A 917-nucleotide genomic window follows, 5' to 3' on the forward strand; every position below is an offset into this window, starting at 1 on the left:
CTCTCCACTTAAATCACTGCTCTCATGCTTAGAAGCAAGTACTGCATCAACTTCTAAACTAGCAGCAGGCACTTTCAGTGGCTCAGGAAAGCCCAACCTCCAGGAATCTCAGTAGAAGCTTCAGGCAGGTGAAGGGCATCTGGGATGACATTGCTTTCAGGTACCAAACCACGATGACACTTCTGGTCCCCCGTTTCCAGGAAAGCGGAGGCAGTGGTCAGATTCCTTAAATCAATGCTCTGGCTCACTAAACCTTCGCCAGTGCTGCTGTCATCTCCTAAGAGCAGCCGAGCCTGCAGTGATAGGCCCATTTTCCCAGGCCTATAGAAGGCGCTGTGTGGCAGCTCCTTTCCGTACATCTGGGGCCCTTCCCCCCACTCTGCAGCAGCCTTACCCAGTGTAGAGAATGCGCCCCCTACTGACTTCCACGCTCATTTCTCCATTCCACCGACTTGGCTGCGGTGCATTTTGGGTGGGGGCTGGTATTTTTTTTTCCCCTTCGATGGCCGTAAACCCCAAGCAACGGTAGTTTTAAACGTCAAGCCACAGGCTCGTTACTGTAGATGCCTAAGCAAAACTGCACTAGACTGCAAAAACAAACAAAAACAAAACAAGAAAATGCCATAACCGAAAGCAGCAGCAGAGAGGCGTGCTGGAGGAAGGTGCAGCAGGAGGCGGCCTCCTTTCCCTCCCGTCTTTGTCTAGAAATAGGTTAGAGCAACTACTGCCCGGGATGGATGCAGCATGGAAGAGTTGCGTGGGCGGATGGGTGCCTGTTACTCTCCCCTGGAGCTGCTACTCTGGTTCTGCCACGAATCCCGCCTTTTCCAGCCCCCCCCCCCACGCCTCTAGTTAGGGGAAGGGAGGAGGGGGTCGCAGGGGGAGGTGGCTTTCCATTCATTGTACCGCAGCCCTGC

At 54.0% G+C, this 917-nt stretch overlaps 1 protein-coding gene across 9 annotated transcripts in view; it reads right to left on the bottom strand.

Moving 5' to 3' along the window:
* Positions 1-917, bottom strand: part of ADNP (activity dependent neuroprotector homeobox) — a 43,466-nt gene that overhangs the window by 41,812 nt on the left and 737 nt on the right. For 4 of the 9 annotated variants that reach the window (XM_077335623.1, XM_077335617.1, XM_077335621.1 and 1 more), the window contains exon 2: positions 395-587. The exons of the other annotated variants lie outside the window; for them this stretch is intronic. The gene's annotated coding sequence lies outside the window, so the exon portion shown is untranslated. The remainder of the gene's footprint in view (positions 1-394; positions 588-917) is intronic. 9 annotated transcript variants of the gene reach the window in all.

The sequence above is a fragment of the Paroedura picta genome, chromosome 4 (assembly GCF_049243985.1).
Source record: "Paroedura picta isolate Pp20150507F chromosome 4, Ppicta_v3.0, whole genome shotgun sequence".
Lineage (NCBI taxonomy): Eukaryota > Metazoa > Chordata > Lepidosauria > Squamata > Gekkonidae > Paroedura > Paroedura picta.